The sequence below is a fragment of the Schistocerca americana genome, chromosome 3 (assembly GCF_021461395.2).
Source record: "Schistocerca americana isolate TAMUIC-IGC-003095 chromosome 3, iqSchAmer2.1, whole genome shotgun sequence".
Lineage (NCBI taxonomy): Eukaryota > Metazoa > Arthropoda > Insecta > Orthoptera > Acrididae > Schistocerca > Schistocerca americana.
The window spans coordinates 423779527-423802293 of record NC_060121.1 but is presented as its reverse complement, the minus strand read 5'-3'; the positions used below and the strand labels follow the sequence as shown (position 1 = coordinate 423802293).

At 39.1% G+C, this 22767-nt stretch overlaps 1 protein-coding gene across 1 annotated transcript in view; it reads right to left on the bottom strand.

Annotated features, from left to right (window-relative positions):
- The window catches only part of LOC124606845, a 64009-nt gene that overhangs the window by 3911 nt on the left and 37331 nt on the right, over window positions 1–22767 (bottom strand). The gene's annotated exons all lie outside the window — the stretch shown is intronic.

Here is a 22767-nt window from a genome sequence, read left to right as displayed (position 1 = left end):
AATGCGGTCACAAACCCAGAAAAATTTCATTGTATGTGACAACGGCCGCAGAAACCTGTTTATGTTTCATCTACCACTTTACTGACTTTGTTAAAATATCTATAAGACAAGAATTCATCTGCCAGGATCTTTAGTGATCTGTCTGAGGCATCTGACTGAGTAAATCACAACTTGGAGAAACTTAAGTTTATGGCTTTTGAGATACAATGAGTAACTGATTCATTTCATATTTAAAATGAGAAATGAAGAGCCATGTTATCTCATGCAACTTTCATGATGACTCTTCTTCTAAGTGGGAACAAATTACTTCTGGCATTCAAGAGGGTAAAATTCTAGGACCACTTTTTTCCTTGCTACACATAAAATACCTTTTATCTTACACTGATAGAGCACATATAGTGCTATTTGTTGGTGATGTAAGCATCATAATCAAGTGAAACAGCACTGCAACAACACAAGGAGAAATAAACAAAATATCCAGAAGTGTGTGTGTGTGTGTGTGTGTGTGTGTGTGTGTGTGTGTGTGTCATCGTCATAAACGTCGTTGCCCCCTCACCGCCCTCAACTGATTTTTTATTGGTCCAGTTTTAGTTGTGTTAGTGTCATGACTTGCCATTAGGTGCCAGTACTGGTATGGAGATGTAGGGTTGAAACACAAGCATCAGAGTGCATTCGGATTGCAGACAGTCATCATGGGTCTGCACAAGATGAGCAGGGCTTTATTCATAAAGCTATTTCACCATAACAACAGCAAAATGCGGCTGCTCTTTGTGAATACTGATGCGGTAAGGAATACAGAGAGGTCCTCTTCCAGCGCTTGGCTTGAAGAACATGATTCAAAAGGTTGAATTAACTGGGAATCTGAGAACTGTTCTTGGGAGAGGCCAACTTCTAATAGTGCCACAAATTGTTGCTGTTGCAACTGATGAAAATGCTGGACCCAGTGTGTAGTCGTAACACACATTGAAGGTTAAAAATGAAAACAGCTTAAATATCCCACCTGAGATGTTTTGAGCAGCAATAGAGTAATCTCTAGCACAGCTCCATGCTGTCGTGGATGCAGATTGTTGTCATATTGAACAATGTAACTTAGAATGTAAACATGGTACACAATTAATAAATGTTAACCTCTCACATGTAAATTAAAATGTGTATCTTTTCATGATTTATACAGTATTTCTCTTCTGGATACCCATTCAATTGTTTCCACAAAGTTTAGTTATAACAACCCTGTACTGTCCAGTTTTCTTGTAACAAAATACACAAATCTGATTGCAAAGGAGGTGTAGCAAATTGAAAATATGAAAGGTACTGAAAGCATGAGCCACATCGATGCAATGAGTTATGGAAACAGAGGAAGCTATGATTTACAAGCAGAAGAAACTGTTATTATTGTGGTCTTCAGTCCAAATAATGGTTTGATACAGCTCTCGATGCTACTCTATCCTGTGAGAGAATCGTTATCTCCAAAGAACTACTGCAACCTACATCTTTCTGAACCTGCTTACTGTATTCATATCTTGATCTCCCTCTATGATTTATACCCCCAAATTTTCCTCTCATACTAAATTGATGATCCCTTGATGTCTCAGAATGTGTCCTATCAATGGTCCCTTCTTTTGATCAAGTTGTGCCACAAATGTCTTGTCTCCACAATTCTACTCAGTACTTCCACATTAGTGACATAATCGACCAATCTAATCTTCAACATTCTTCTGTAGCAACATATTTCGAAAGCTTCTATCCTCTTTAGTCCAAACTCTTTACTATCTATGTTTCACTTCCATACATGGCTAAACTCCATTCAAATACTTTCAGAAAAGACTTCCTTACACTTAAATCTATATTCACAGTTAACAAATTTCTCTTCTTCAGAAATGCTTTTCTTGCCATTGCCAGTCTACATTTTATATTCTCTCTACTTTGACTGTCATCAGTTATTTTGCTGCCCAAAAAGCAAAACTCGTCTACTACTTTAAGTGTCTCGTTTGCTAATCTAATTTCCTCACCATCACCTGCTTTAATTTGACTACATTCCATTATCTTAGTCTTTCTTTTGCTAATGTTCCTTTTAAGACACTGTCCATTCGGTTCAAATGCTCTTCCAAGTCCCTTGCTGTCTCTGACAGAATTACAATGTCATCGGCAAATCTCAATGTTTTTATTTCTTCTCCTTGAACTTTAATTCGCACTCAAAATTTTTCTTTGGTTTCCTTTACTGTTTGCTCAATGTACAGACTGAATACTATCGGGGACAGGCTACATCCCTGTCTCACTTTCTTCTCAACCACTGCATCCCTTCCATATACCTCAACTCTTACAAATGCCGTCTAGTTTCTGCACAAGTTGTAAATAGCCTTTCGCTCCCAGTATTGTAGTCAACATTGTCAAAAGCTTTCTCTAAGCCTACAAATGTAGGTTTGTCTTTTTTTAACCTATCTTCTAAGATAAGTAAAAGGGTCAGCATTGTCTTGTGTGCTCCTACAATTCTCCAGTATCCAAACTGATCTTCCTCAAGGTCAGCTTCTACAAGTTTTTCCATTCTTCTGTAAAGCATTCATATTAGTATTTTGCAACCATGACTCACTAAACTGAGAGTTCATAATTTTCACACCTGTCAGCAACTGCTTTCTTTGTAACTAGAATTACTACATTCTTCTTGAAGTATGAGAATATTTTGCCTATCTCATACATCTTGCACACCAGGTGGAAGAGTTTTGTCATGACTGGCTCTCCTATGGCTATCAGTAGTTCTGGTGGAATATCACCTACCCCCAGGGCGATGTTTCGACATAGAGCTCTCAGAGCTCTGTCAAATTCTTCTCGCAGTATTGTATCTCCCATCTCGTCTTTAGCTACGAGACCTTCTCTTTCTGTAACATTACCTTATAGTTCATCTCCCTTGTATACAGCCTCTATATACTCCTTCCACCTTTCAGCTTTCCCTTCTTCGCTTAGGACTAGCTTTCCATCTGAGCTCTTGATATTTGTACAGCTGCTTCTCTTTTTCCCAAAGGCCTCTGTAATTTTCCTGTAGATGATATCTATCTTTCCCCTAGTGAACCATGCTTCTAAATCCTTGCATTTGTTCTCGAGCCATTCCTGCTTAGCCATTTTGAACTTCCGGTGAATCTCATTTTTAAATGTTAGTATTTCCTTTCACCTACTTCATTTACTTCATTATTAAATTCTCTCCTTTCGTTAGTCAAATTCAATACCATTGTGTTATCTGAGAATTTATACTAGGCATTGTATTTTTACCAATTTGATCCTCTGCTGTCTTCACTATTTCATATCTTAATGCTACCCATTAATCTTCTACTATTACTCCTTTCCCCTGTTCTAATCAATTGTTGCCCAATACTTCCTCTGAAACTCTCAACAACCTTCGATTCTTTCAACTTATACAGGTCACATCCCTTTAATTTCCTACCTTTTTTGCAATTTCTTCAGTTTTAATCTACAGTTCAGAACCAACAATTTCTGGTCATAGTCTACATCTGCTCTGGGAAATATCTTACAATTTAAAAACCAGTTCCTAATCCTCTTTGTTTCCATTATATAATCAGTCTAAAACTTTCCTGTGTCTTCAGGTCTCTTCCATGTATAAAACCTTCCTTTTTTTTATATGATTCTTAAAGCAAGTGTTAGCAATGATTAAATTATGCTCTGTCTAAAATTCTACCAGATGCCTTCCTCTTTCATTCCTTTTCCCCAGTCCATATTCACCTATTTTTCCTTCTCTTCCTTTTCTTACAACCGAATTCCAGTCCCCCATCACAATTAAATTTTCGTCTCCTTTAACTTTATGAATAATTTCTTTCACCTCATCATACTTTTGCTGAATCGCTCCATCATCTGCGGAGTTAGTAGGGTTATAAACTTGTACTAATGCGGGAGGCATGGGTTTTGCACCTATCTTGGCTTCGATAATGCATTAATTAATTATGCTGTTCATAGTAGCTCACCCACATTCCTATTTCCTTATTCATTATTCCGCATTACACCTACTTGATTTTGTATTTATAATCCTGTATTCACCTGACCAGAAGTCTTGTTCCTCTTGCCACCGAACTTCATAATTCCCACTATATCTAATTTCAACCTATGCATTTCCCTTTTTAAACTTTCTAACTTACCTGCTCAATTAAGGGATCTGACATCCCACGCTGCAATCTGCAGAATGTCAGTTTTGCTTCTACTGATGACAATGTCCTCCTGAGACATCCCCACCCGGAGATCTCAATGGCGGACAATTTTACCTCTGGAATATTTTACTGAAGAGGATGCCATCATCATCAATCAACCATAGAGCAAAGCTGAATGCCCTTGGGAAAAATTAGGATTGTAGTCTCTCCTTGCTTTCAGCTGTTCGCAGTACCAGCACAAGAAGGCCTTTTTGGTTGATGTTACAAGGCCAGGTCAGGCAGTCACCCAGACTGTTGCCCCTGCAAATACTGAAAAGACTGCTGCCCCTCTTCAGGAATCGCCTTGTCTGGGCTCTCAACAATTATCCCTCCATTATGGTGCCACCTATGGTACAGCCGGCACACAGGCCACCCCACAAACGGTAATGTCTATGGTTCAAGAGGGGGGAGAGGGGAAAGGGGGGTTTGGAGGGGTAGAAGAAACTACAGTCACATACACAAACAAAACATTAACTAAATCGAATGAGCATGACGGTTTGAATGAATTTAGAAATAAATTTTATATAATGAAATGTCAAAATAACCTACAAAAATTTTGATTCTACTTAAAGGTAACTGATATGTCAAAGCATCAGCTAACCGATAATTACATAGACAATTTTGTTCAGCAACATTACTACAGCACACATGAAAGCAAAGGTAAATTACAGTTACTATGTTTCCTAAGAACATGCAGTGCTAATGTAGGGTTTAATGATAATGCCATCCTCTTGGATAAAATTTCTCCATTTGGATTTCCAGTAGTGACTACTCAGAAGGATGTTTCCATAAGATAAAACAAATCTTGAATTCTACACACCAGAGCCTTGAATTTTAGATCCTTTAATCATGTAGACAGATTAGAAAACTTCAAAAGATTAATGAATGGGTTGAAATTAGATACAGTATGAATTAATGAAGTACTATGGCAGGTGGATTAGGATTTCTGGCCAAGTGAGTAGAGTGTAACCCATTCAAGCCCAAACAAGGGTAATGCAGAAAAAACTATATAATGAATAAGATGTGGTTGGACTGCCTCGTATACCAACCTCTGTCTTCTCCTACACTTTTTGCCCTCTCCCTCCATTTCAGTATTTTTTCCCCAAGGTATATGATTATTTTTTCTCCAAGGTATATGATTCCATTCCATAAAAAAACTGTGCTCCATATACACATTCTAGGAAATTCCTTTCTAAATTTAAGACCTATGATTGGTAATAGCATACTTCTGTAATTCTTCCTCACTTTCACTGAGAGTAGCAATGTCGTCCAGCAAATCTTTTCATTGTTATGCTTTCACCCCAATTGTAATCCCACTTTCACATTCTTCTTTTAATTCCTTCATTGCTTCTTTGAACAGGAGTGGCAGACTGCATACCTGGTCTCAAGTAAAATCGCTAAGGTGGTCTCAGGTTTCCATACAGACCCTTGTTGACCACTCTGGTGTGGCAGTTGAAATAATCAAAATGAAAGATAAGTTTTAATTTCATGTTCAAGAAATCATTCACACAGGAGAAGGGTGCAAACATACTGTCCTTTGATTAATGGACAGACTCCCATATGGACGACATAGTAATAAGCATCCCTCGTGTAGAGAAACGACTGAAAGATTTGAAAGCAAATAATTCACCAGGTCCAGATGGAATCCCAATTAGATTTACAAAGAGTACTCTACAATTAGATTTTACAGAGAGTACTCTATGGCCTTGGCCCCTTAACTAGCCTGCATTTATTGTGAATCTCTCACCTAGCACAAAGTCCCAAGTGATTGGAAAAAAGTGCAGACGACTCCAGTACACAAGAAGAATAAAAGAACAGAACTGAAAAATTTACTGACCAATATCCCTAATATTGGTTTGCTGCATAATCCCTGAACATATTCTCAGTTCAAATATATTAAACTTTCTTCAGTCTAAGAACCGTATGTCCACAAATCATCATGGTTTTCAAAAGCTTCGCTGGTGTGAAACAGTTCCATTGCAGGCTGTTAACAAAGGTACAGGCATTAGTTCACAGATATGTGAGTGGCTCGAAGACTTCTTAAGTAATAGAACCCAGTACATTGTCCTCAATGGCGAGTGTCCATCAGAGATAAGGGTATCGCCAGGAGTGCCACAGGATGTGTGATAGGACTGCTGTTGTTCTCTACATACATAAAATGATTTGGTGGACAGGGTGGGCAGTAACCCGTGGTTGTTTGCTGATGATGCTGTGGTGTATGGTAAGGTGTCAAAACTGAGTGACTGCAGGAAGATACAATACGACTCAGACAAAATTTCTAGTTGGTGTGATGAACTGCAGCATGCTCTAAATGTGGAAAAATATAAGTTAATGCAGATGGTTAGGAAGAACAAACTTGTAATGTTCGGATACAGTATTACTAATGTCCTGCTTGACACAGTCAAGTCATTTAAATACCTGCGCGTACTGTTTCAAAGCAACATAAAATGGAATGAGCATGTGAGAAACATGGTAAGGAAGGCAAATAGTTCTCACCTATTTAGTACTGGAGAAAAGCAGGGGGTAAAAACCGTAGAGGAGGATGAAGAGATGAATACAGTAATCAGATTCAGAAGGATGTAGGTTGCAGTAGTTACTCAGAGGTGAAGAGGCTTGCACACAGTAGAGTGCATCAAACCAGTCTTCGGACTGAAGACCACAACAGAACATAAGCGTTACAGAGATACTTCAGGAACTCAAATGGGAATCCTTGGAAGAAATGTAACATTCTTTTTGAGAAACACTACTGAGAAAATTCAGAGGACTGGCATTTGAAGCTGACTGCCACATGATTCGACTGCCACCAACATACATTGCGCTCAAGGACTACAACGATAAGATATGAGAAATTAGGGCTCATACGGAGGCACATAATTGTTTTTCCTTCGCACTATTTGTGAATGGAACAGGAAGGGAAATGACTGGTAGGGGTACAGGGTACCCTCTGCCATGCACCGTACAGTGGTTTGCAGAGTATCTGTGTACATGTAGATGTAGAAGTATGCTTTTTTAATCTGAGTATTTCTCTCTTATTACTCTCCTCCTTGTTTCTTGAATGTGTTGTTTATTATCAGCTTTTCATGTAGCTTATATTTATTTTCAAACATTTAGTAGCATTTTATTTGTTGAATTAAATTTTATAGGTCAATAAATCCTATGAAAGTGTTTTGATTTTCCTTAAGTCTTGCCTCTTATCAAACTCAGTGTGAGATCTGCCTCTCTGATGTCATTATCTTTCCTAAAGCCAAACCAATAGCCATCTAACATATCCTCAATTGTCTTTCCCTTCTTCTATATATTATTTGTATCAGTATCTTGGCTGCATGGGCTGTTAAGTTAATTGTGCAAGAAATTCTTAAATTTATCCACTTTTGTTTATCCTTGAGATTGTGTTTATGATATTCTTCCGATAGTCCTTATGTCTCCAGTCTCACAGATTCTACACATTAATTTGAATAATCGACAAATAGCATAGTGAATGGATATGATAGTCAAAATAGACACAAAGCCATAGTCCACCACAGTAGTGGTGCTCACTTGATCTGCAGATGATGAAGGAATAAAATAAAGCTCTGCAGAAGACAAAGGAATAGAATAAATGTATGACAAGATAAAAGAAATTATTCAGAACCCTGATGGAAACAAGAATTTGATTGTGATGGGAGACTTGGGTTCAATAGTAGGAAAAGGAAGAACACTGGGAAGGTGAAGGAACAAAAGGGGAAGCCAACCTGTCAGACTGTTACACAGAAGACAGTTTCATCAATGTAAACAATTTGTTTAACTATCACCAAGGAAGGATGTGTATCTAAAACTGACCTGGTGGCACCAGAAGGTTACAGACCCATTACATAATTATGTGGCAAATTCAGAAACCAGATTCTAAACTGTAAAATATTTTGAGAATGGACACTGACCATAACTCGTTAATTATGAAATGTAGAGTAAAAATTAAGAAATTTCAAAGGTTAAAAATCTAGCACATAAGTTGAAACAACAAGAGGCTGTTGAGCAGTTACACAGTTTGGTCTAAAACAGAACTCTTGGTTGGTGATTTGAGAGGTGCATCTATATTACATTTTCTCACCAGAAATTTGTTCAAAGTGACCTGTTTGAATGGAAAGAAGAAGTGGTACAGGCTTGTTTATACTGTGTTTCTTTCCCCAGTAGCCATCTGTCTGAGAGAGAATGTCTGTATTCACTACTTTTTGCACTACTTCCTTAAGTTTTGATGAGTTAAGAGTTTCAAGGTACATAGTTACACAAAGTTTTTGTAATTTTATAGACTAAGGACTCTTAAGTTTTTTCCATGCTAACTAGGATCAAGTCCACAATTGGTGTGAAGTCCTCCATTAAATTTGTGTACTTCTATCAAGTAACTATTAGGAAAACCGCTGCTGATTTCTGCATAATAATTATTTGTAGCTCATATTGACTCAATAACACACCAAGACTAAATTAAATTCTGCCTGTGTAGAAGGTCAAAAACAGTTATTGTGGTATGTTTCAGTTGGTGTAGAGATGTTCTTAAGGCATTGACACTATTCAAACCTTCATTGCGTAAGGCATCATTTGAACCCCCACAGATCACAATCTCAGCAAATGGACTCTCACTAAATTTTGAGAAATCACAATATATACAGTTCCGTACAGTAAAGGGCATAACACCACTGATAAATATAGACTTTGAATAGAAGTCTGTTACTAAGGCAGCAGAATATTCAAAATTTATGTATGTGTGCATTGATGAGAAATTGGATTGGAAAAAACATACTGATGACCTGTTGAAATGCCTGACTTCTGACCTGTTGAAATATCTGAGTTCAGTAACTTAATGCTATTAGGGTTAGTGCAAATTCTGGTAATAAACATATCAGTAAATTAGCCTACTATGTCTACTTTCGTTCACTGCTTTCATGTGGCAGAGTTTCATAAAATCTAACCTCTTTATATGGTTATTAGTGTTTCTAATTGCTCAAGCTATAATTTGAAGGTAACTGTCACTCAGCCAAATTATCCCCCCCTCCCCCCTGCTCACATCTGTCATATTTTTTACATTTTCTGTCCTAAAAAAAATCATGCACAGCTCTTACAAGAAAAAATAGATACAAAGTATACTCACCAAGCAGTGGCAGGAGAACACATATAAAGGTATAGAAATTACACATATAAAGGTATAGAAATTTGCAAGCTTTTGGACCCAGTGGTTCATTCTTCTGGCTGAAAGGTTTAAGGGGAAGGAAGAGGGGTGAAGGAAAAGGACAGGTGAAGTTTAAGAAATGGGGAGAGTTAGGAGAAGTTACCTAGAACCTTGGGTCAGTGGAGACTTACTGGACAGGATGAGAGGGAAAGGTTTATTGTTGGAGACTGAAACCGACAAGATTTGAAATCCTGGGAGCTTAAAGGTGGAAAATAGAGCAATATGCAAGATTCTTGACAAAACATTCTGTCCGAGTTAATAAGAGCAGAAAGCTAAGGACATTGTATGTAACACGGATGGTGGTGGGAGGGGGGAGGGGGGGGGGGGAGTGTGGAGAAAAATAGTCAGCTCAGGAAATAAAAGATACAGAAAACTAAAAGGAAGTGAAGAAAGTAATACTGAGACTAAAGAGGTTAACATAAATTATGACCAAATGGCTGGCAAGAACCAAGAGTCAGCCCCATCTGTGGAATTCTGAGAAACTAGGGGGGGGGGGGGAGGGGGGGGGAATCCAGATGGCACATGTGGTGAAACAAGGGCCAAGGTCCGGCTGTCATGTTGTAGTAGAGCACGCTCTGCAACAGGAGCCCTGTAACTGGCCAAACACACGCTATCAAAGGGAGAGCCACTTGTGAAACAACACGTCATATTCCAACTGTTATGTAAACACTGTTCAGTTTTTTAGACTGGCATGACTATCACCAAGTTATTAGCTAGGATGAGTGGGGATAGGTAGAGCGTGTATACTGGCAACAGAAAATATCCTGTTGAAATACTTGCTCTACGACATGGCAGGTTTCACCTCAGTGCCTGCTTCACTACATATGCCATCTGAATTCTTCTCCCTAGACATCATTTTCTTGGAACAACATGTCCTTGATTCTCATCACCACCTGGCCTTAATTTATGCTAATTTTTCTGGTCTCACTATTACTTTCTTCAGTCCCATTCAGTTTTCTATATCTTTTATTTTCTCACCTATCTATTTAACCAGGCCCCCACCTCTGCCATGTACTATGGTCTTAGCTTTCCACTCTTATTAACTTGTGCTTGATGTTTTGTCAGTAATCTCTGCCTTGTGTATTACCCTATCTTCCATCTTTAAGTTTTCAGGATTTCAAATCTTGTCTGGTGCAGTCCCCAACAATCAGTCTTCCCTTCTCATCCCGTCCTGTTAGTGTCCCCTGACCCAGGGTTCTAGGTAACTTCACTAACTCTCCCCTGTTCTTAAACCTCATAAGTCCATTTCCTTCATTCCTCTTCCTTCCTCTTCAACCCTTCAGCCAGAAGGAGCCACTGGCTCCAAAAGCTTGCAAATTTCTATATCTTCATGTGTGTGTTCTCATGTCACCGGTTGTCAAGTAGATCTTTTTTATCTATTATATTACATTCTCAAACATTGATTACTTTTATTGAAACCATTGGAGAAATGAGGAACAAATGTGTGAACATCAATATTTCAGATAGTAAGTCCACATCAAACAAGAAATTGAAGGCTAAAAAGTGGAAGTAAAATACTGATGGACCATAAAAAACAAAGGACCTTTAAGATAATGAATGGAAGCAAAGAGGAAGTTGATAAAAATGAGTTAGAGGATTTGATACTGCTAGAAGAATTTGAGTAATCATGAAAAGACACAAGCCAAAACAAGGCCCCTTGAGTAGACTTTTCCTCAAAACTATTAAGATCCTTAAAAGAATAAACAATGACAAAACTGTGAGATTTAAAACTTTCCTGGCACACATATTGTCCCACAAAATTTTGAAAGAACTGCCAGATGTTTGTAACTTCCTGCCACAATATTTCAGGGCAGAGTCTTCTGGCCATCTTCAGGTGATACACACTGAGCTCTGGTATTTAAGGCACAATACATGTCCACACCAAAGGACATGTATTATCTTCGTTTAGAATTGGCAGCAAGACTGTCTGTGTTGTTTTGGGACTGAGTGGATGGTGTGACATGGGCTAAAGCAAACTGGAGCCATGACAAGGCTATGATAAGACAAATGGCCAAGTTCAACTGACTTTTGACACAGATGCTGGAGGAAGTTCCTACTAGATGATCCATTATTAACTTGACGGGGAAACCTACAGATGACGTGACTACGTCTGAGCAAGAGGTCTCAATTTTACTCCTACACCTGTTCCATCACTACTGAACTGTGTCAGTTCCATCAAAGAAGCTGTGCGCCATCTTGCTACAGTTGAAGCTGAGGAAGTGCACCAAGAGTTTTGTCATGTGTTGACAAGAGCTGCACCGCCGAAGAGCAACATCTCGCCTATGCTGAGGGCAGCCCTCCAGAACTTGCGAGCAGACCTGGATACAGTGGTACTTAAATCAGACAAAGGTAATGCTACTGTTTTAATACTGCAGGAGGACTACATTAATAAGATCAATGTTTTATTAAGTGACTCAATATATCATAAAATCGATAAGGATCTTACTACACAAGTGGTGCAGAAAACAAGGAGGTAATTAACAAATTGAAACCAAATAGTTAAGTTCCACCTAAGCTGTATGGTTTGCCGAAGATCCACAAGGATAACATACCATTATGTCCAATTGTAGTAATATTGGAGCAGCCATCTACAACTTAGCTAAGTACTTGGCGTCTTTGCTCAAACCAATGGTAGGAAAGTGTCCACATCATCACGTAAATAATTCTAGTGATCTCATCAGCAGACTTAAGTTATTGCAGCTGCAAACTTATGACTTGTTGGTCAGTTTTGATGTGGTTTCTCTTTTTACAAATGTACCTCTTGTGGTCTCACTTCATCTCATTGGCAATAGGTTTGGAGCTGATATTACAGTGCTGTTTCAGCACACCCCCTCCTCTACGTATTTTTATTTAACAACAAGTTTTATGAGCAATCAGACGGTGTCGCCATGGGAAGTCCTTTGCCACCCCTGATGGCCAATCTTCTTATGGAAGATTTTGAGGAGAGAGTACTCACCTCAGCCACTTTTAAACCAACAGTATTCTGATTCTGGCAATATATTGACGATACTTTTATAGTTTGGCCTCATGGTTTGGATCGTCTGTGGCAGTTTCTACAATATCTGAACTCCATACACAAAAACATAAAATTTACTATGGAGTTGGAGAGATTGTCTTCTGATTTTAGATGTCTTGGTGCGACGTATGGCACACTTGGTCATTCAGTATATAGAAATCCACTCACACAGACCTTTACTTGCAAGCCGCTAGTTGCCATCATCCGGCACAAACGATCAGTGTTTTGAAAACCATGATTCACCAAGCCTACGTCATCTCTGACACCAATAGTTTGCAAACGGAACTGGAGCACCGGCAGACTGTATTTCTGAAGAATGGGTATTCGTCCCAGCAAGGGGAGAGAGTGCTGTAGACCTGAGAGCAACAGAGAAAAGAAGAGGAAGAGACTTTTAAAACGAGTGCCTATTTACCATATACTGGCACTATTTCAGCACAAATAGGCAGAATACTAAGAAAATACAAAGTGAAAGCAATATCCTGCAAAAATTTTGTCAATGTTGGAATTTGTCAAAGATGACCTAGAGCTGCACAAGGCAGCTGTTTACAGGATTCTGTGTGAATGCGGCAAATCTTATAAAGTGCAAATAACACTTACTGTGCAGGATCGCATTGTAGAACATCAGCAGCATACTTGCCTCCTTCAGCTTTGTAAGTCTGCCATCACCGAACACTGTATTTCCACTGGTCATGTAATGAATCACAGTTAGACAAAAACTGTGGTCCATATGTCTAACTTCTGGAGTTCTATTATTACTGACTCCATGGAAATACAACTGTCTGGCAGTGAGTCTCTTATTAATCAAGATGGTGGTTTCAAATTGAATTCAGCATGGAATCCAATCATTGATTAACTTCGGGTCCTCCGTAGCCAGCATAGTTCTGTGATAGAACTGCAGGAAGCAATCGAATTGATATAGATGCGGTGAGTTTTCACCATGGAGAGTGCACGGCGCAGCAGAATCAAATACGCTCAAGTAGCGTGAGTGGAACACCAAGTGAATCCACCACGCATGTGCCGATGGAGCCTTAAATATCATAGCTCAGTGTGTTTTCGCCAGTATCACCTGAAGATGGCCAGAAGACTTTGCACCGAAATATTGTGGCATGAAGTTACAATCATCCGGTAGTTCTCCCGAAATTTTCTGGAACAATGACAAAACTGTTCCATCTGGCATTTGGAATATATGGCACAGGCAATCCTCAGAATTGAAGAGGAATGTATTAATCCCAACACACCCCAACACTAAAGAAAACAGGTGCTAACAGGAGGATTAACTGCCCATTAGTTTAAAAGTGTTATTCTTTGTGAAATCTACAAATAAAAAAATAAATTTGAACCTTAATTATTCAGAATTTTGCAGTTTTTCGTCATTTTATTCTGCTTATCAAAATAGGGTGTACTCCAAAATTGTGTAATTTTTGTTGCTTTTGACATTTTAATGTGCCTGTATCTCAAAAAGTCTTTGACTCACGGACCTCAAATTCATTTAATTTTATTCAGTTTCTTATAATCTTTACAAACATGAGCTATTAGGGCATATTTATCAAAATGCTAAATTTCCCAAAGTAAAATATCTTCTTAACTCTAAATATTTCAAAATCGGAATTTTTTACAATGCTGAAAGAAAAAATGTATGTTCACAGTACACGAATCGTCAATGTGGGCCCAAAATTTCAGGGCGATATTTCAACATGAACATATTAAAATTAATTTTACTTTACTGCAATTTGGACTGCCAACTGTGCCACAACTGAGGCTCACTGCTGCTATGAACGTGTAAGTCTGAGTGTCTGTGTATGTATGAATGTGGTACTCCTACAAGAAAAAGAGCAAGAGTTCAAAGGCTAGTGTTAATTGTTATCTATTACGTGTTCCTATGCACTGCACATCAGTCCTCTATGAGTAAGTTGTTGCCTTTCCCGTATTTTACGTACTTGTCCATCCAAGAATTTCCATTGTACTGTACTACAACTGTAAATGGTTTACAAGCTGGCCCATCACACTAAAGTTGAAATGAAATTATTGCATACTCATTGAGAACACTTTGGTTTAGGATTTGAATAATGTAATAAGTCATGCCCTACAAAAATTAACATAAATATTTTAAAACATATTATGTATCTTTCATTTTACATAACTTTCAATTTAATTGTAGTTTATGTTTATAGCACAATAAAAAATATGCATTGTCAATAGATAACACCAAAACAAAATAGTAACTTCTACTGACTCTCTAATATACTTCACCAGAGATCAATTGTAGAGAAAAAACTAGCAAAGCACTGGAATGGGAGAGGGGACCAGGATGCTACAGGCTGCAAACTATTGATAAAAAGTAGCCAAATATTTTTGCAGACCCTTAGAAACAAACTCACACTGAGTGATGAAGGATCTTAGGAAGAACGTCTTCAATAATTGACATAGCTACTGAAGAAAGAATGAAATCAGCATTTTATGTACACTAAAATTATCTAAAGAAAGGAAAGGTGAACTGCTGATAATTGAATGCAAAAAATCTGATGAAAAATCCAACCAAGATATAGGCTAGCATGTCTGATGAACCTGAATTTATGGATTTATGAATGTCTAAAAAAGGCTTGCATTTGTTGTGCCTCCTTGACTTCAAGAATGGTAGTCTTTACTGAGTACATGTCACTATGGTGTATGTTAAAATATTTCCACTGGTAACATGAGAAAGCCTAACCTGAATTTAAACTTAAATACATCATTTATAAATTATTAATTAATCATATATTAATTAATTACATATTAATAAATTAGCTATCATCAGATAAAAAATAACAATGATTTGACACTCTTATATGGCTTTTTGCCTGTTAAGGTTTCCATTGCAACTTAGTAACAAGTCCAAAGTCCTACCAACTATGTGCTTCACTTAACAGTAAAAGAAAATGTATTTTAATATGCTGAGTTCTGGTTTGGGAAAATTCAGCATCTTTATGAATGCCAACCAGCATAGATTCTGAAAACACCAATCATGTGAAATTCAACTAGTACTGTTCTCATATGACATACTGAAAGCTTTGGATCAAGGCAGTCAAGTAGATGCAATATTTTTCAATTTCCAAAAAGCATTTGACTCAGTACCACACCTACACTTACGTCAAAAGTTCAATCATATAGGGTATAAAGTAAAATTTATGACTGGATGAGGACTTTATGATAGGGGGGACACAGCTTGTTATCTTGCATGGAGAGCCATCATCAGCTGTAGAAGTATCTTTGGGTGTGCTGCAGGAAAGTGTTTTGGGGCCCTTTCTGTTCATGTTGTATGTTAATTATCTTGCTAAAAAACTAAAACTAAGCTCCGCCCGAACGGGTCATGAAGACCCAATGGTACCGACAGGCCGCCGTGTTATCCTCAGCCCACAGGCGTCACTCGATGCGAATATGGAGGGACATGTGGTCAGAACACCGCCCTCCTGGCCGTATGTCAGTTCATGAGACTGGAGCCACTACTTCTCAATCAAGTAGCTCCTCAGTTAAGTCTCATTTGCCAATAGCGCTCCGCAGCCCACATGATCACCTATCCAAGTGCTAGCCCAGCCCAACTGCACTTAACTTAGGTGATCTGATGGGAACCGGTGTTACCACAACGGCAAAGCCGTTGGCTTAATGATCTTGCGGACAATGTTAATAGTAACCTCAGACTGTTTGTAGATGACACAGTAATCTATAATAAAGTACTGTTTCAAAAAAGCTGCTTAAATATTCAGTCAGATCTTGGTAAGATGTCGAAGTGGTGCAAAGATTGGCAAATTGCTGTAAATGTTCAGAAATGTAAAACTGTGCACTTCACAAAGCGAAAAATCATATCTATGACTATAATATCGATGAATCACAGTTGGAATTGACCAACTCATACAAATACCTAGATGTAACACTTTGTAGAGATATGAAATGGAATGATCAGACAGGCTCAGATGTGGGTAAAACAGCTAGTAGACTTCAGTTTATAGGTAGAATACTGAGGAACTGCAATCAGACTACACAGCAGATTCCTTGCAAATGGTCACCTGTTTGTCTGGCCTGTGAGAAAGTGTTACAAGGATGCTGAAAAAACTGAACTGATAGACTCTTGAAGACAGACATAAACTATCTCAAGAGAGTCTACCAAGAAGGTTTCAAAAACTGGCTTTAAATGACGATTCTACAAATATAAAGCTGGCTTTAAACGACAATTCTATGAATATACTACAACACCCTACATATCACTCACAAAGTGATCATGAGGACAAGATTAGAATGATTACAGCAGGCACAGAGACATTCAAACAATCGTTCTTCCCACGCTCCATAAGTGAACAGAATGGGAAGAAACTTGAATAACTGATACAATGGGACATACCCTCCACCATGTGCTATACAGTGTTTTCAGTGGTTTGCAAAGTAAGGATGTAGATGTCAATGTATTCAAGTATTTACCTGATAACAAAGGTGTCATTTTTTCCCAAATTCGTCATTGAAAAATACAGGGTTATCTTACATTTACAGAATAAACTATTTCTACTAGGATCAACGTTTTAAGATTGTGTAGTAGACTAATATAGGAGTCGTCTTACTTCTACAGATGAACTTTTGGAAACTGTGATCATGTGCAGATTTATTTTGAAGAATTCAAAGGTGTTGGAGGAGGACCGGCAACACCAGCTTAGCTGAGAACTAAGACAAATGTGGGAAAGGGAATGGTGAGCAGGCAGTAAATTTTATTATGCTGACAACCATGGGACTTTACACTGTGTACATTAGTTTTTTAGCACAGTATATATTTTTTGCCCCCCCCCCCCCCCCCCCTGGAACCATGGACCTTGCTGTTGGTGAGGAGGCTTGTGTGCCTCAACGATACAGATAGCCGTGTCGGAGGTGCAACCACAACGGAGGGGTATCTGTTGAGAGGCCAGACAAACGTGTGGTTCCTGAAGAGGGGCAGCAGCCTTTTCAGTAGTTGCAGGGGCAACAGTCTGGATGATTGACTGATCTGGCCCTGTAACACTAACCAAAACGGCCTTGCTGTTGTGGTACTGTGAACGGCTGAAAGCAAGGGGAAACTACAGCCGTAATTTTTCCCGAGGGCATGCAGCTTTACTGTATGATTAAATGATGATGGCGTCTTCTTGGGTAAAATATTCCGGAGGTAATATAGAAACCCATTCGGATCTCCGGGCAGGGATTACCCAAGAGGATGTCGTTATCAGGAGAAAGAAAACTGGCGTTCTACGGATCGGAGCGTGGAATGTCAGATCCCTTAATCGGGCAGATAGGTTAGAAAATTTAAAAAGGGAAATGGATAGGTTAAAGTTAGTGTTGTATACATAGTTCCGTGTAGTCAGCGCGTACACAACTTTCCCACTAGAGCGCGCCCCGCTAAGCACAACAGCGCAGGCGCAGCGCTCGTCCGTCTCCTCACTACGAGATGGCGCTGTCTTAGAGACGGACCAAATTCTGCTTCCGCCGATCCGTGTATCAATATGTAACGCAGCCAATGAGATTGCTGCTAACGTAGAACCTTTTCTCCTCGCGGATCACACTCGCGCAGTGATACCTGAGCGCACGAGGTATTATAACGAGTGTCCATACCTCCGATTAATTAGTCTGCATTAGTCTGCACCAGCCTGCATTAGTCTGTACCAGTCTATAGTCAAGTTTCAGTCTGTGCCTAATAAGACTATCCTATTCCTGTACATAGCCATGAAGATAAATGTATTGACACTTTGTCAAGTATCAGAGATATGTGAGAATAAGATTAATGTACCAAGACCAAAGGAACTTCAGATTGTCAATTGTAAATAGCATCCAGAATCAAGTAAGTAATTTTATGTTCTTATTATTTTAATAAATGTGTGTGGAAATTAATCAAGTTCTGTTTAAAGTTGGTCACCATCAATCTGCTACTCTAAGCGTGCAAGTGGCATTTCTATCGTCTGACCTAACAGCAGAAGATAAACACGCCACGATAAGACCACGAGACATATTGCTGACACTCGCCTACTTCGTTAGAGCGACAAGTCAAATAATCTGATGGTGTGTGTACCGAAGGTCTTACAGTACGCACACCACAGTTGGATATAGTGGGAATTAGTGTAATTCGGTGGCAGGAGGAACAAGACTTTTGGTCAGGTGAATACAGGGTTATAAATACAAAATCAAATAGAGGTAATCAAATAGGTTTAATAACAAATAAAAAAATAGAAGTGCGGGTAAGCTACTACAAACACCATAGTGAACGCATTATTGTGGCCAAGATAGATACAAAGCCCACGCCTACCACAGTAGTACAAGTTTATATGCCAACTAGCTCTGCAGACGACAAAGGGATTGATGAAATGTATGATGAGATAAAAGAAATAATTCAGATAGTGAAGGGAGATGAAAACTTAATAGTCATGGGTGACTGGAATTCGACAGTAGGAAAAGGAAGAGAAGGAAACGTAGTAGGTGAATATGGATTGGGGCTAAGAAATGAAAGAGGAAGCCGCCTGGTAGAATTTAGCACAGAGCATAACTTAATCATAGCTAACACTTGGTTCAAAAATCATGAAAGAAGGTTGTATACATGGAAGAACCCTGGAGATACTGGAAGGTTTCAGATAGATTATATAATGGTAAGACAGATTTAGGAACCAGATTTTAAATTTTAAGACATTTCCAGGGGCAGATGTAGACTCTGACCACAATTTATTAATTATGAACTGTAGATTAAAACTGAAGAAACTGCAAAATGGTGGGAATTTAAGGAGATGTGACCTGGATAAACTGAAAGAACCAGAAGTCGTACAGAGTTTCAGGAAGAGCATAAGGGAACAATTGACAGGAATGGGTGAAAGAAATGCAGTAGAAGAAGAATGGGTAGCTTAGAGGAATGAAATAGTGAAGGCAGCAGAGGATCAAGTAGGTTAAAAGCCGAGGGCTAGTAACAGTCCTTGGGTAGCAGAACAGATATTGAATTTAATTGCTGACAGGAGAAAATATAAAAATGCAGTAAGTGAAGCAGAAAAAAGGTATACAAACGCCTCAAAAATGAGATCGACAGGAAGTGCAAAATGGCTAAGCAAGGATGGCTAGAGGACAAATGTAAGGATGTAGAGGCTTATCTCACAAGGGGTAAGATAGAGACTGCCTACAGGAAAATTAAAGAAACCTTTGGAGAAAAGAGAGCCATTTGTATGAATATCAAGAGCTCAGATGGAAACCCAGTTCTAAGCAAAGAGGGGAAAGCAGAAAGGTGGAAGGAGTATATAGAGGGTCTATACAGGGGCGATGTTCTTGAGAACAATATTATGGAAATGGAAGAGGAGGTAGATGAAGATGAAATGGGAGACATGATACTGCGTGAAGAGTTTGACAGAGCACTGAAAGACCTAAGTCAAAACAAGGCTCCGGGAGTAGACAACATTCCATTGGAACTACTGACAGCCTTGAGAGAGCCAGTCGTGACAAAACTCTACCATCTGGTGAGCAAAATGTATGAGACCAGCGAAATACCCTCAGACTTCAAGAAGAATATAATAATTTCAATCCCAAAGAAAGCAGGTGTTGACAGATGTGAAAATTACCGAACTATCAGTTTAATAAGTCACAGCTGCAAAATACTAACGCGAATTCTTTACAGACGAATGGAAAAACTGGTAGAAGCCAACCTTGGGGAAGATGAGTTTGGATTCCGTAGAAATATTGGAACACATGAGGCAATACTGACCCTACGACTTATCTTAGAAGAAAGATTAAGGGAAGGCAAACCTACATTTCTAGCATTTGTAGACTTAGAGAAAGCTTTTGACAATGCTGACTGGAATACTCTCGTTCAAATTCTGAAGGTGGCAGGGGTAAAATACAGGGAGCGAAAGGCTATTTACAATTTGTACAGAAATCAGATGGCAGTGGTAAGAGTCGAAGGACATGAAAGGGAAGCAGTGGTTGGGAGGGGAGTGAGACAGGGTTGTAGCCTCACCCCGATGCTATTCAATCTGTATATTGAGCAAGCAGTAAAGGAAACAAAAGAAAAGTTCGGAGTAAGTATTAAAATCCATGGAGAAGAAATAAAAACTTTGAGGTTCGCTGATGACATTGTAATTCTGCCAGAGACAGCAAAGGACTTGGGAGAGCAGTTGAATGGAATGGACAGTGTCTTGAAAGGAGGGTATAAGATGAACATCAACAAAAGCAAAACGAGGATAATGGAATGTAGTCGAATTAAGTCGGGTGATGCTGAGGGAATTAGATAAGGAAATGAGACACTTAAAAGTAGTAAAGGAGTTTTGCTATCTGGGGAGCAAAATAACTGATGATGGTCAAAGTAGAGAGGATATAAAATGTAGACTGGCAATGGCAAGGAAAGATTTTCTGAAAAAGAGAAATTTGTTAACATCGAGTAAAAATTTAAGTGTCAGGAAGTCGTTTCTGAAAGTATTTGTGTGGAGTGTAGCCATGTATGGAAGTGAAACATGGACGATAAATAGTTTAGACAAGAAGAGAATAGAAGCTTTCGAAATGTGGTGCTACAGAAGAATGCTGAAGATTAGATGGGTAGATCACATAACTAATGAGGAGGTATTGAATAGAATTGGGGAGAAGAGGAGTTTGTGGCACAACTTGACCAGAAGAAGGGATCGGTTGGTTGGACATGTTCTGAGGCATCAAGAGATCACCAATTTAGTACTGGAGGGCAGCGTGGAGTGTAAAAGTCGTAGAGGGAGATCAAGAGATGAATACACTAAGCAGATTCAGAAGGATGTCGGCTTCTACCAGTTTTTCCATTCGTCTGTAAAGAATTCGCATTAGTATTTTGCAGCTGTGACTTATTAAACTGATAGTTCGGTAATTTTCACATCTGTCAACACCTGCTTTCTTTGGGATTGGAATTATTATATTCTTCTTGAAGTCTGAGGGTATTTCGCTGGTCTCATACATTTTGCTCACCAGATGGTAGAGTTTTGTCAGGACTGGCTCTCCCAAGGCTGTCAGTAGTTCCAATGGAATGTTGTCTACTCCCGGAGCCTTGTTTTGACTTAGGTCTTTCAGTGCTCTGTCAAACTCTTCACGCAGTATCATATCTCCCATTTCATCTTCATCTACCTCCTCTTCCATTTCCATAATACTGTCCTCAAGAACATCGCCCCTGTATAGACCCTCTATATACTCCTTCCACCTTTCTGCTTTCCATTCTTTGCAGTAGCTACTTGGAGATGAAGAAGCTTGCACACGACAGAGTAACATGGACAGCTGCATCAAACCAGTCTCAGGACTGAAGACCACAACAACAACATATATTTTTGCAGGAAATGGTAAAAAGCTAGATAGAAGACAGTGGAATACTTAGTGTTCTGTGCGGCAATGTTGCCAACGGTCACCATGAGGTCTACAATTTCTCTGCAATTAACACTTATGTGCCCAGCAGAGGGTTCATCGAACCACCTTCAGACAGGTGGTACTAAGTGGGAATTGTAGAGAGCTCATGTAGACATAGACCTCATGGCAAGCGTTTACAACATTGCTGCACAAAACATGTAAGTCTGCCGCTGGCTCCTAACTAGCTTTTACCATCTCCTACAGAAATGTACAAGATTATTCTAAATGATGGGCCCACTTTCAAAAATTCGTATATATTGAAGTACAAATCCAAGATGAACAAGCTTTATACCAATGAAAAGAGGAAGTTTCAAAGTTTTTGGTGGGCAGCAGCAACGGTTTCAGAAGCGGCTGGTAGGGTTCACACAGCCATAGGGCCATCATTCTGTTTCACTGACAGTTGTGAGTGAGATGGCAACTGTGGAGCACAGGGTTTTCTGCATTCTTGAGTTAGCGAAAAGTGAGTCGCAAATTGTAGTGCGGTGGGCATTTCGTACCACATTTGGTATTCAATCACTAACTCACAAAGGCATTAGCCATTGGTTTAAACTATTTAAACAGACTGGGGGTGTATGCAACGGAAAAAGCACAGGCCGACCGTCTGTGTCAGAGGATGATGTCCGACAGATTCAAGAAAGTTTTGTGTGCAGTCCCATTAAGTCTACCAACAGAGCCAGTCGAGAACTTGGAATACCCCAACCAACTATATGGAAAGTTCTGAGACAGCATTTGCTGTACAAGCTCTATTGATTACATATTATGCAGGTTCTCAACCCCAATTTGTGTTCATGTGCTAACAAAGATGGAGGATGACGCATTTCTACAGCGTGTAAGTTTTAGCAATGAAGTGACGCTCCACCTTAGTGAAAAAGTCAACAGACACAATGGTTGCACGTGGGGTTTGGAAAATACACATTCGCCATTACAACACAAAAGAGACTCACCGAAGATCAACGTGTTCTGTGCCATATCCCATACAAAGATTTATGGACTAT